This window comes from Plecotus auritus, assembly GCF_963455305.1.
Source record: "Plecotus auritus genome assembly, chromosome: 1".
Lineage (NCBI taxonomy): Eukaryota > Metazoa > Chordata > Mammalia > Chiroptera > Vespertilionidae > Plecotus > Plecotus auritus.
In genome coordinates, this window is record NC_137770.1 from 114,231,280 (window position 1) to 114,245,635 (window position 14,356).

Below are 14,356 nucleotides of genomic sequence, written 5' to 3' on the forward strand. Positions count from 1 at the left end.
CAAAGAATGTGAAAGACCTATATACTGAAGATTACAAAGCATTATTAAAAGAGACTGAAAAAGACACAATAAAATAGAAAAATATCCCGTGTTAATGGATTGGGAGAATCAAACAGTTAAAATGGCCATATTACCCAAAGCAATATACAGATTTAATGCAATCCCCATCAAAATCCCAATGTCATTTTTTAAAGAAACAGAATGCTAAATCATCATATGGAATCACCCCCCGCCCTGCAAAAAAAAAAACAACCCACCTGAATAGCCAATGAAATCCCGAGAAAAAAGAATGAAGCTGAAGGTATCACTCTACCTGACTTCAAATTATACTACTGAGCTACAATAATCAAAATAGCATGGTATTGGCAGAGAAACAGAAACACAAATCAATGGAACAGAATAGAGAGCTCAGCTATAAAGCCACATGTATATGGACAGAAAATTTTTGACAAAGGAGCCAGAAACACACAATGGAGTAAAGATAGTCTCTTCAATAAATGGTGCTGGGAATACTTGAAAGTCATATGCAAAAGAATGAAACTGGATTACAGTTTGTCCCCATGTACAAAGATTAATTCAAAATGGATCAAAGACCTAAATGTAAGACCTGAAATAATAAGTTACATGGAATAAAATATAGGTACCAGACTTATGGACCTTAGTAGACGAGAACATTTTATGAACTTGACCCTGAAGGCAAGGAAAGTAAAGGCAAAAATAAATGAATGGAGACAGGCCTTGGAACTGCCCGCGACCCAGCAGCCACGCCGGCCAAAATCCTGCTGCCTCACCCGCAGACCCACGGACCCTGGGACCCCTCCACCTCCAAAGGTGCACCTCTCCGGCAGCAGTAAGTGCAACCTCCCCCTCCCCAGCAGCAGAACTCCAGACACCACATTCACGTGTTTCCAGCGCAGGCATCCAGGGCACACCACTCCATAGGCAGCGCCTGGGAGCCACTGGGAGCCCCTGCTGGGTGTGAATTTGTACAGACAAGGGCACTCTGCCCTGCAGTAGAAATTCTGAACTCCCTCTTCCTTAATAACTGCCCAAGGACACCCCAGCTGTGCAACTTCAGTGCCAGGGCCCCTCAGAGTGCATCAGAGCTCTGCGCAGGCAAATGCACCTCCACAGTCACGCATTTCCAACGAGCAGGCCCCCTGAGCCCATGCAGTAGAAATTCTGAATTCCCTCTTCCTGAATAACTGCCCACAGTCACCCCAGCGGCTCAAACTCAGTGCCAGGGCCCCTCAGAATGCATCAGAGCTCTGTGCCAGCAAACATACCTCCACAGTGCCGCATTTCCAAAAGGCAGGCACCCTGAGCCCATCTATCCATAGGGCGCTCGTGGGAGCCACTGTGAGCACTCGCTGGGTGCGATCTTGGACAAACAGGGACGCAATCCCCACCCCAGCCCCGCAGTAGAAATTCTGAACTCACACATCCCGACTACCTGCCCACAGACACCTCAATTACACAGCTTCAGTGCCTTCAGAGTGCTTCAGTGTGCCTTGCAGGCAAACGTACTGTGGGTGCCCCTGTGAGCCGAGACTGGGAGTGCGTGCCTATCCACAACAGGTGCAGCAGCAAAAGCTGAGTATTCCCACCCAACAACTACAGAACTCTGGACACCACAGTAACGCCTTTCCAGAGCACAGGCCCCCTGAGCCCCATCACCCCAAGAGATGGTTCCTGGGTGCCACCGTGAGATCCCGCTGGGCACACGCGATTTCAATCAAGGGCGCAAGACAGCAAAATTGGGACACCCCCTTCCACAGCTGCTGACTTCTAGACACCGCAGGTGCGCCTTTCCAGCTCACAGGCCTACATCAAGAGAACCCAAATAGCTCAAGTAGGGAGCTACACTAGATTACCAAGCCCAGGACACCTGACAGATCACACCAGTAGCACCATCCCCAAAAGAACCTGGGTAGCAAAGCAATCGAATCTACAATTAAAACATTACAGGAAAATATGGGAAGGCAAAAAAGCAATCCCCAAAGGTAAGAAAAAGAGGAATCACCAGAAAGGAAGTTAAATTAAAGTGAGGCTAGCAAAATACCAGACAAAGAATTCAGAGTAATGGTTATAAAGAAGCTCAAACAGCTGGATGACAAATACACACAACTCAATAACAAATATACACAACTCAATGAGAATTTTAAGGAGCTGAATGAGAATGTCACCAACATGAAAAGGAACCAAGAGGAGATGAAGAATGACATAGCTGCAATAAAGAACACAATGGAAGACTAGAAGAGGCTGAGGACCGCATCAGCGAATTAGAAGACATGGTAAGAAAAAACACACAAACACAGCAGCAACTGGAAAGAAGACTTAAAAAGCAAGAGGAGAGCCTAAGGGAGCTTTGGGACAACACAAAATGATACAACATTCGCATAATAGGGGTTCCAGAAGGAGAGGAAGAAAAGCAAGGAATAGAAAACCTGTTTGAAGAAATAATGACAGAAAACATCCCTGATATTGGCAAGAAAAAAAACTATGCAAGTCCAAGAAGCACATAAGGTCCCAAACAAGATGAAGGCCAAAAGTCTGACACCAAGACACATCATAATTAAATTGGCAAACACCAACGACAAAGTAAGAATCTTAAAGGCTGGCAGGGAGAGACAGAAAGTTACCTACAAGGGATCTCCTATTAGAATATCAATGGATTTCTCAACAGAAACACTCCAGGCCAGAAGGGAATGGAATGAAATTTACAAAGTGATGCAAAGCAAGGGCCTGAACCCAAGAATACTATACCCAGCAAGGCTATCAATCAAAATTGAAGGTGGAATCAGGAGCTTCACAGACAAAAATGGACTAAGAGAGTTTATCACTACCAAGCCAGCAATGCAAGAAATGCTAAAGGGACTGTTATAAAAAGAAGAAAGAGAAAGGCAAGAAGAAACACAAACATTAAGGAAAATTATGACAACAAACAAGTACTTATCAATAATAACATTAAACATAAATGGATTAAATGCACCAATCAAAAGACATAGGGTAGCTGAATAAATAAGAAAACATGACCCATATATTTGCTGTCTGCAAGAGACCCACCTCAGAACAAAGGATTCACACAGACTGAGAGTGAAGGGACAGAAAAACATTTTTCAGGCAAATGGAAATGAGAAAAAAGCTGGGGTTGCGATACTTATTTCTGATAAAATAGACCTCAAAGTAAAGAGCATAACAAGAGATAAGGAAGGCCACTACATAATACTAAAGGGAGCAATTCAACAAGAAGTTATAACTCTGATAAACATATATGCACCCAATACAGGAGCACCCAAATACATAAAACAACTTCTGGAAGATATCAAGGGAGAGATTGATAGCAATACAGTCATAGTAGGGGACTTTAATACCCCACTGACACCACTGGATAAATCATCTAAACAAAAAATCATCAAAGAAACAGCAATCCTAAATGACTCACTATATCAGATGGACTTAATTGACATCTTTAGAACATTTCACCCCAAAGCTACAAAATGTACATTCTTCTCCAGTGCACATGGAACATTTTCAAAGATAGACCACATATTAGGACACAGGAAAAGTCTCTTCAAATTCAAGAAGACAGAAATCATAACAAGTATCTTCTCAGACCATAATGGCATAAAACTAGAAATCAACTACAATAAAAAACAATGAAAAAAAAATCAAACACTTGGAGGCTAAATAGCATGCTATTAAACAATAATTGGGTTACCAAAGAGATCAAAGAAGAAATTAAAAGCATCCTGGAAATAAATGACAATAAAAACACCACAATCCAAAATCTATGGGACACAATGGAAGCAGTACTGAGAGGGAAGTACTTAGCTCTACAGGCCTACCTCAAAAAACAAAAAAATGGTAATAAAATATCTAACCTTGCAACTTAAAGAACAAGAAAGAGAGCAACAACAACAACAAAAAAAGCCAACAGTAACCAGAAGGAAGGAGATAATAAAGATCAGAGCAGAAATAAATGACAGAGACTAAAAAAATAATACATAATATCAATGAAACCAAGAGCTGGTTCTTTGAAAGGATAAACAAGATTGATTAGCCTCTAGCCAGAATCACCAAGAAATAGAGAGAGGACCCAAATAAACAAAATCAGAAATGAAAGAGGTGATGTAACAACTGACCCCACAGATATGCAAAGGATTGTAATAAAAATACTATGAACAACTTTACTCCAACAAACTGAACAACCTCGACGAAATGGACACATTCCTAGAAAAATACAAGCTTCCAAAACTCAACCAGGAAGATTAAAAAAAGCCTGAATAGTCCAATAACTACTGATGAAATTAAAAAAGTAATCAAAAAGCTTCCAGCAAACAAAAGCCCTGGACCAGATGGCTTCAAAGGGGAGTTTTACCAAACATTCAAAGAAGACCTAAAACTAATCCTTCTCAGACTATTCCAAAAATTCAAGAGGAAGGCACACTTCCAAACTCTTTCTATGAAGCCAGCATTACCCTAATCCCAAAACCAGATAAAGACACCACAAAGAAAGAGAATTACTGTCCAGTATCCCTGATGAACATAGATGCTAAAATCCTCAACAAAATTCTAGCTAATCGGATCCAGCATTACATTAGAAAGATCATACACCATGACCAAGTGGGATTTATTCCAGGAATGCAAGGCTGGTACAATATCCGCAAACCAATAAATGTGATACATCACGTAAACAAAGTGAGAGACAAAAATCACATAACCATATCAATTGATGCAGAAAAGGCATTTGACAAAATCCAACACCCTTTCTTGATAAAAACTCTCAACAAAGTAGTAATAGAGGGATCATACCTCAACATAATAAAAGCCTTATATGACAAACCTACAGCCAATATCATACTCAATGGGCAAAAACTAAAACCAGTTCCAGTAAGAACAGGAACAAGACAGGGATGCCCGCTTTCAGCACTCCTGTTCAACATAGTACTGGAAGTGCTAGCGATAGCAATCAGACAAGAAGAAGAAATAAAAGGCATCCAAATTGGAAAAGAAGAAGTAAAACTGTCATTATTCGCAGATGACATGATACTGTACATAGAAAACCCTAAAGACTCCATCAAAAAACGACTAGAACTAATAAATGAATTCGGCAATGTAGCAGGATACAAAATTAATGCCAAGATATCTATGGCATTTCTATACACCAACAGTGAACTTACAGAAAGAGAGACTAAGAAAACAATCCCATTTACCATTGCACCAAATAAATTAAGATACCTAGGAATAAACTTAACTAAGGAGGTAAAAGACCTATACACGGAAAACTACAGGACACTGAAAAAAGAGATAGAGGAAGACATAAATGGATGGAAGAGCATACCGTGTTCATGGATTGGGAGAATCAACATCATTAAAATGTCCATACTATCCAAAGCAATCTATAGATTCAATGCACTCCCCATTAAAATACCAAGAGCATATTTCACAGACCTAGAACGAACTCTCCAAAAATTCATCTGGAATATAAAATGATCCCGAATAGCTGCAGCAATCCTGAGAAAAAAGAGCAACGTAGGAGGGATTTCAATACCAGATATCAAGCTGTATTACAAAGCCACTGTTCTTAAAACTGCCTGGTACTGGCATAAGAATAGACATATAGACCAATGAATTAGAAAAGAGAACCCGGAAATTGACCCAAAACACTATGCTCAATTAATATTTGACAAAGGAGGCAAGAGCATACAATGGAGTCAAGACAGTCTCTTCAATAAATGGTGTTGGGAAAATTGGACAGATACATGCAAAAAATGAAACTAGACCACCAACTTACACTATACACAAAAATAAACTCAAAATGGATAAAGGAATTAAACATAAGATAGGAAACCATAAAAATACTAGAGGAATCCACAGGCAGAGAAATCTCAGACATATGCCGAAGCAATTTCTTCACCGATACTGCTCCTAAGGCAATGGAAACTAAAGAGAAAATAAACAAATGGGACTACATCAAAATAAAAAGCTTTTGCACAGCAAAAGAAACCATCAGCAAAACAATAAGAAAACCCACTGCATGGGAGAACATATTAGCCAATGTCATCACCGATAAGGGTTTAATCTCCAACTTTTACAGGAAACTAATACAACTCAACAAAGGAAGATAAACAACTCAATCAAAAAATGGGCAATGGACCTAAATAGATACCTTTCAAAAGAAGACAGAAGGAAGGCCTAGAGGCATATGAAAACATGTTCAAAGTCACTAATCATCCGAGAGATGCAAATCAAAACGACAATGCAGTACCATCTTACACCTGTCAGAATGGCTATCATCAACAAATCAACAAATGACAAGTACTAGGGAGGATGTGGAGAAAAAGGAACCTTCATGCACTGCTGGTAGGAATTCAGACTGGTGCAGCCACTGTGAAGAACAGTATGGAGTTTCCTCAAAAAACTAAAAATAGAACTCCAATTTGACCCAGTAATCCCACTTCTAGGAATATATCCCAAGAAACTAGAAACACCAATCAGAAAGGATATATGCACCCCTATGTTCATAGCGGCACAATTCACCATAGCTAAGATTTGGAAACAGCCTAAGTGCCCATCAGCAGATGAGTGGATTAGAAAACTATGGTACATCTACACAATGGAATACTATGCTGCTTTAAAAAAGAAGGAATTGTTACCATTTGCAGCAGCATGGATGGAACTGTAGAGCATTATGCTAAGTGAAATAAGCCAGTCAATGAAATAAAATTATCACATGATCTCACTCATTTATGGATAATAAAGAACCTTATAACCTAATGAACAAAAAGATAGATACAGAGGCACAGAAGCATCAAACAGACTGTCAAATTATAGTGGGAATGTTGGGGTTGGCGGGGGGGAGGGGTAAGAGATCAACCGAAGGACTTGTATGTACGCATATAAGCATAACCAATGCACGCAAGACACTGGGGTGGGGGGTGGGGGGTGAGGGCATGTATGGGAGTGGGGTTGGAGGGGCAATGGGGAGATATGGACACATGTAATACCTTAATCAATAAAAAAAATTGAAAAAAAAATGAATTGGACTATATCAAACTAAAAAGCTTTAGCACAGCAAAAGAAACTGAAAACAAAACAAAAAGGCAGCCAGTCAGATGGGAGATGATATCTGCAAACAGTAGCTCCAACAAAGGTTTAATTCCCAAATTATACGAAGAACTCATAAAACTCAACACCAAACAAACAACCCAGTCAAAAAATGGGAAGAGTACCTGAAAATACACCTTTCACAAGAAGACATACGTATGAAAAGATGTTCAACCTCACTGGCAATTAGGGAAATGCAAATCAAAACTATGAGATACCACCTCACACTTATTAGAGTGGCCATTATGAACAGGAAAAGGAATAACAAGTGTTGGAGAAAAAAGTAAACCCTCATTCACTGCTGGTGGGAATATAGACTAGTACACCCACTATGGAAAGCAGTCTGGCGATTCCTCAATAAATTAAGAATAGATCTACATACGACCCAGAAATCCTTCTCCTGGGTATATACCTGAAAAATTCAAAATCATGTATTCGCAAAGATATATGCACACCTATGTTTATTGCAGCATTATTCACGGTGGCCAAGACATGGAAACAACCAAAGTGTCCTATGATAGTAGACTGGATAAAGAGGTGGTACAGGAGAACCAAGATGGTGGCATAGGTAAACACCTATACTTACTACCTCTCACAACCACATCAAAATTACAACTAAAAGACAGAACAACTATCATCCAGAACTGCGGGAGAGCTGGCTGAGTGGAAGTACTATAACCAGACAGGTAAACAAGAAAGTGCATTGAGACTGGTAGGAGGTGCAGAGGCGCGGAATGGGCTGGCACCCGGGTGCGCCGCTTTTTTAATCAGGAGGGAGATACAAGCTCCCGCTTGCTCTTAACTCCAGTTCCGGGTGAGACTCTGGGGGACCCAGACACAGACGGGGAGAAACAGGAATGTCTGGCATTGGGGCAGGAACGCGAGGGCAGCTTTCTTTCAGACAGAGGTGCTCACAGTGGTCACTGTTCCTGCGCTGGGACCTCTCCAGTACAGGGCTGACTGGCAGCCATTGCTGTTTGCTCTGCCCTGGTGATTCCCGGAGACCCCACCCCACCAAATTTACAACCCTACCCAAGCTGAGCACAGTGGCTTTTGCATATAAATGGCCAGTCCTTTCTCAGCCTAAAGCAGGGGTCCTCAAACTTTTTAAACAGGGGGCCAGTTCACTGTCCCTCAGACCGTTGGAAGGCCAGACTATAGTTTAAAAAAAAACTATGAACAAATTCCTATGCGCACTGCGGGCCTGGGACGAGTCGGCTGCTAAGCAGGACAGGCAGCGGCACCCGGCGGGCCGGATAAATGTCCTCAGCGGGCCGCATGTGGCCCGCGGGCCACAGTTTGAGGACGCCTGGCCTAAAGCCTGTCAAACAGGCAGCAGCTGGGTCAGGGAGCGCCAAAGCTATCAAAAGAAGGCCCAAGGCCTGCAGCAGCAGCCTGCCTGGCTTCACAGCTGGGCCTTGTCTGGGCACTTCCAAACCCCATACAAAGAGGAGGAATCTGCAGATCTCTCTGTAGCTCCTGCTGGGTGGCCCCAGGCAGTGGCTGACTTTGCACCTCCTTGCAGATCGAAGAGCCAGTGTACCCAGTGGTCAGTGTGAGACCATATCAAATTACAACTCTTCACATCCATAAGTGACACACTAAAGGGGCAAACTCAGTGAGCACCAAAGCCCTACTGAAGCAAGCCCTGCCTCATAAGGGTGTTTCCTGCACAGCAGGTCCTCCATTATAGACACAGCTGGTCCTCACAGCCAATTGGCCTGGAGGTCAATTCTTCCCAGTGTACCAACAGCAATCAAGGCTCAATTACAACAAGACTGTGCACACAGCCCATAAAGGGGTGCACCAAGAGTGTCCACCTCAGGTGACTGGGGAGGCTGAGCCACTGGGCCCTACAGGACACCTAGCACACAAAGCCACTCTATCAACACACGGAAGCAGCCAAAATGCGGAGACAAAGAAACAGGTCACAAATGACAGAAATGGAGGAAAGCAAACCACTGGATACAGAGTTCAAAATCACGGTTTTAAGGTTTTTCAAGAGTTTTCTAGAAACAGCCGCTAAATTTAGTGAGACTCTCGAGGATATGAAAAAGGACCAACTAGACATTAAGCATACACTGACTGAAATAAAAAATAATATACAGAGATCCAACAGCAGACTAGAGGATCCCAAGAATCAAGTCAAAGATTTGAAATACAATGAAGAAAAAAACACCCAACCTGTAAAGCAAAAAAAAAAAAGGAATCCAAAAATATGAAAATAGTGTAAGGAGCCTCTGGGACAACATCAAGCGTACCAACATCCGAATTATGGGGGTGTCAGAAGAAGAGAGAGAGCAATATACTGAAAACCTATTGGAAGAAATAATGACAGAAAACTTCCCCCACCTGGTGAAAGAAATAGACTTACAAGTCAAGGAAGCGCAGAGAACCCCAAACAAAAGGAATCCAAAGAGGACCACACCAAGACACATCATAATTAAAATGCCAAGAGCAAAAGACAAAGAGAGAATCTTAAAAGCAGCAAGAGAAAAAGTTAGTTACCTACAAGGGAGCACCCATATGACTGTCAGCTGATTTCTCAACAGAAACTATGCAGGCCAGACGGGAGTGGCAAGAAATATTCAAAGTGATGAATAGCAAGAACCTACAACCAAGATTACTCTACCCAGCAAAGCTATCACTCAGAATGGAAGGTCAGATAAAGAGCTTCACAGATAAGAAAAAGCTAAAGGAGTCATCACCACCAAACCACTATTATATGAAATGCTGAAAAGTATTCTTTAAGAAGAGGAAGAAGAAGAAAAAGGTAAAGATAAAAATTATGAACAACAAATACATACCTATCAACAAGTGAATCTAAAAATCAAGTGAATAAAAAATCTGATGAACAGAATAAACTGGTGAATATAATAGAATCAAGGGCATAGAAAGGGAGTGGACTGACAATTTTTGGGGGGAAAGGGGTGTGGGGGATGCGGGAAGAGACTCGACAAAAATCGTATACCTATGGATGAGGAAAGTGGGCGGGGGGAGGGGTAAGGGCAGAGGGTGGGGTGGCAACCCGGTGGAGGAGAGCTATGGGGGGAAAAAAGAGGAACAATTGTAATAATCTGAACAATAAAGATTTATTAAAAAATAAAAAAGAGCAAAATTAAAAAAAAGGTAAAGATAAAAATTATGAGTAACAAAGTGACAACAAATACTTATCTATCAACAAGTGAATCTAAAAATCAAATGAATAAAAAATCTGATGAACAGAATAAACTGGTGAATGTAGTAGAATCAGGGGCATGGAAAGAGAGCAGACTAATTCTCGGGGGAAAAGTGGTGTAGGGGGTGGACAAAGATCTTACACCTATGGGACAGTGGGGGGTGCGAGAGCCTGGGGTGTGATGGGAACCAGTTGGAGGGGAGCTATGGGGGGAAAAAGAGGAACATCTTAATAATCTGAACAATAAAGATTGAAAAAAAAAGAGGTAGTACATACACAATGGAATAGTTCTCAGCCATACGAAAGGATGAAATACTGCCATTTGCAACAACATGGATGGACGCTGAGAACATTATGCTAAGTAAAATAAGTCAGTCAGAGAACACTAAAAACTATGTTTTCACTTATATGTGGGATATAAAACTGCAACTGGTGAACACAAACAACAGTGTGATGGTTGCCAGAGGGAAGGGGGTTGGAAGAGAAGGGAGTTCTAATATATGGTGACAGGTGATTGTACTTCGGGTGTTAGGCACATGGTGCAATATACAGATCTTGTAACATAGAAACCCACACCTGAAACCTATATGTTCATGTTGACCAATGTCACCCCAATAAATTTAATTAAAATATATTTCTAATTGATTTTAGGGAGAGGAAGAGGGAGAGAGAAACACTGATTTATTGTTCCACTTATTTATGTATTCATTGGCTGATTTTTGTATGTGCCAGATTGGGGAATCGAACCTGCAACTTTGGCTTATTGGGATGATGCTCTAACTAACTGAGCTACCCGGCCAGGACCATATTCATTATCTTTTCCAGTCACCCATCCTGCTTCTGTTTGCCATATTCATTTCTGTGACCTTGCATATGTTATTCTTTTTGCCTACAATATCTTTTCCAACCAGCTGGCAGAATCCTGTTTGCCTTTTAATATCTGGTTTGCAATTCATTTCTGAGAAGTCTCCTTTAAGCTGATTTCATCATTTTTTATGCTTTTATTCCACTCAACACATACATTATTTTAGCACTTATCCCATTGAGGGCAGAGGGGCTACTAACATTTTAAAGCACCTAATATATGCTAGACCCTGTACTAATCTTTTGCATGTTTTCTCATTATATCCTCTAATTAATTCTATGTGATAAGTATCATTATAGCCACTGTACATGGAAGGACCTGACAGGACAGCTGAAGTCATACGCAATATTTCAGCAGTGTAAAAATTTTTCTCCCATTTGTCCTTATGGCACTGTTAAAATATTCAATTTATGTTGATTGAACAGTCAAATAAATGAACTTAGTGACAATCTCATCCCATAATGAATGGCTCTACAAAGTCTCTCATCTTTCAAAGTCTAGGGTCTGGCCTTCAGTAGAGTACTTTTATTTCCTTATATATAGTTTGAATTTGGAATCTTCATTTACTATAAAGAAAAACTTGTATTTTCATTTCTTCCAGCAGTGTGTTTCCAGGCGTGGAGTGGTTACGTTGCAGTCAAGCCGGAAACATAAATGCTGAAATTTGACAGTAATGTTTTTCCTCTGAAAGGTGCCTCAAGTAAATGAGGTAATTATTGTAAAGGCAAATTGTATACATTTCTCAATAAGAGTATTCACGTTTAAACATTTTAAAAAGTTAATAAAAACTACTTCATACCACCTTTTCTTCTTAGTCTGGAATATGATAAAATTTGAAAATTCCAATGTGCCTCTAAGAAAAGCTTAATACCTCAAAATTCTTTTATTTAGACTACAGCACATATATTTACAATGGTGGTGAGGTCAGTGGTTTAAAAAGTGTGGCCCCAGGACCAGCAGCATCAGCATCAGTTATCACTTGAAAACTTATTAGAAATGCAAATTATAAGGACCTACCTCAGACCTACTGAGTCAGTCTATGGGGGTGGGAGCCAAGCAATCTGTGTTTTAACACCCTCAGTTATTATAATGTTGGAATAATCTGGAGAACCGAAAGGGCAAACCAATTGCACCATTTGGATTCATGGATGTTACCTATAAAGAACTGGTAAATTTTGAAAGAAAGGGCCCATTTACAATCAAAATCTGTGATAATATAAACTTTATAGTAAGGGGTCTGCCATGTCAAGGACATGAGCCAACCTCCATATACAGTAACATGCAGTCGAAGTAGAGTTTCATTCCACAGAGAGAGGCCAAATCATTCCCTGACTCTGCCTTCCAGGATGCAGATAAATATACCACAGACATACTTAATGAGAAGCAAAACCATTTATTATCTGCCATTCCCTCAAAGGTAACAACCATGTGCTGCTAAAATTGCTTCTTTTCTAAGGAAAACACTAACTTACAATATATGCATTTTATTACTACTGAAGTACAACATCCTATCACCCACTTTCAACCACCAATGACAAGACTATTCGTTCTAGAAATACATTTATAACCACTAATTTACTTGCTTTGTTATTATATGGATTTAAGGAAAACAGGAAATTTTCTAGCATTTTGACAACTATTTGTCATAAGTATTTGAGATATATGAAAAACTTATTTTAGTAAAGAATATATACAAAACTTTCTGGCATTTTGCTAGAAAAAGTGAAGGCATTAACTGTTTACCTCATTTTTATTTATACTTTTCTAAAAAAAAGCTGGTGAGAGAAACTACCCTATCATCAGGTTGCTGTATTTGCCAGAGAAAAGACCAAACCTGGGAGAGAAGGTTTATTATAAGTCAAGTGGGAAGAACACTTAGAATCAGATGAATGGAATACTCAGGTCATATCTTTGATTTTATTGAGTTGTACAGTTGAAACCTGTACCCCCAATAAATTCAATAAAACAAGAAATATATTGTAAACTGTGAGTACATCCATACACAGGCATGTACATACACCCATTCTTATTAGAGAATATATTAAAATTATTTCTAACTTGCAAAAAAAATAGTAAAAAGGACGGGATATAAGGAAATCATCCGTTTACTACAAATGTGGTATAACTATTTCTTGTTTTTATTGGTAGGTCAGTAATTTTGCTCACAATATAAGTGAGAAAGAAAAAAACTAAGTTTCCTAAATATGAATGTTCATTTGAATGATTACAAGTAAAAATATAAAAATTTTGTTTGATCTTGTGTTCATTAACAATGCATCATTATTGGATGATTCAGACTTTAGAGGGAGTCAAATCAGGGTTTGAATTCTGACTGACAACTACTAGCTATATGAATTTGACCAATTATTAACTTCCCAGATGTTGTGTTTCCTCATCTGAAGAGTACAACTAATTTGTAGGGCTGTTATAAATATTTGAGATAAATATTTGGGATGTGCCTTAGCCAGAGTAGATGATCATTAAACAGTTATTAAAATATGAAAGAAAACTAATGCCTAGAGAATTGATGTGGGTATATAATCTGCCCAACTGAAGATTATAACTTTGGGTCTCAGTATCAATAACCAACTTCTGTTTCACTTACATGTTAAATAACTATGAATTGCAACCCTCCCTTCCATAACACTTGGGAGAAGGACAGAGACAGCAATAAAACACAAATATTCCCTTAAAATAACATACTGCATATAGAGATAACACTTGGAGAGGGAAAGAACAATACCACCTTTTAGTCACTTAATCCTGTTTTTTCCTCATACTATCATAGCACTTCAAAGTAACATATTTATAGCTACTAAGGTATTATAGATTTGCTTTTCTACGTTAAAGCCCCTCTGTAGTCAGCGAATGTAACAGGATACTTTAGCTAAAGATCCAGGGCCATAAACCTTGTTCAGTGCAATAAGAGCACTTTAATAATATTCTAATCTTGGAATGCAGTTATAAAGATTGATGGCCCCTATGTGCTACTTACAAACAAAAATTGCTCTTATGCAGCCCTGACTGGTTTGGCTCAGTGGATAGAGCATCGGCCTGTGGACTGAAGGGTCACAGGTTCGATTCCGGTCAAGAGCATGTACCTTGGTTGCGGGCACATCCCCAGTAGGGTTGTGCAGGAGGCAGCTGATCAATGTTTCTCTCTCATTGATGTTTCTAGCTCTCTATCCCTCTCCCTTCCTCTC

The 14,356-nt window shown here is 39.9% G+C and overlaps 1 protein-coding gene across 3 annotated transcripts in view; it reads right to left on the bottom strand.

Annotated features, from left to right (window-relative positions):
- PEAK1 (pseudopodium enriched atypical kinase 1) overlaps positions 1–14,356 on the bottom strand; it is a 194,390-nt gene that overhangs the window by 102,575 nt on the left and 77,459 nt on the right. The window lies entirely within an intron of this gene.